Source organism: Calidris pugnax, unplaced genomic scaffold (genome assembly GCF_001431845.1).
Source record: "Calidris pugnax isolate Ruff unplaced genomic scaffold, ASM143184v1 scaffold402, whole genome shotgun sequence".
Taxonomy (NCBI): Eukaryota; Metazoa; Chordata; class Aves; order Charadriiformes; family Scolopacidae; genus Calidris; species Calidris pugnax.
This window is the reverse complement of record NW_015091205.1, coordinates 382,777-383,291: the sequence shown is the minus strand read 5'-3', so window position 1 is coordinate 383,291 and position 515 is coordinate 382,777.

The window sequence follows — 515 nt, the reverse complement described above, 5'->3', positions numbered from 1 at the left end:
GGGTTTAATATTTTTCCTAGAACTTTTTTTTTTTTTTTTTTTTTTTTTTTTTTTTTTTTTTTTTTTAAAAAAAAAAAAAAAAAAAAAAAAAAAAAAAAAAAAAAAAAAGCCCCACGTTACGCGGCGAGCGGAATGGGTTAGAACGTAAAAGATTTATTAATTTAATCCGAAGCATTAAAAGGTCATGTATTAATCAAAGAGATGCTTAAAACTGTCAAAGTCCTTTGTCAGGTTTGAAGTGCATCTCTATAGTTATCATAAAATATATATATCCGGCTGGCACGGAGCCCTCGGCTGGGCTGGGAGAGGGGGTGAGGAGCAGGGAAGGGGGCAGAAGGGGGGGGTCCTTGCAAAGGGGCACCCCCCTTGCAGCCCTGCCAGGCTCCCCTGGGTGCCCAGCACCCCCACGGTGAGGTGGGAGCCACACGGGTCACCCTGCTTGTCCCCCCCCAGGCCTGGGTTTGTCCCCTCTCAAGTCAGGCTGGTGACTTGTTGTCCCCAGGTTGGGCTGGGGG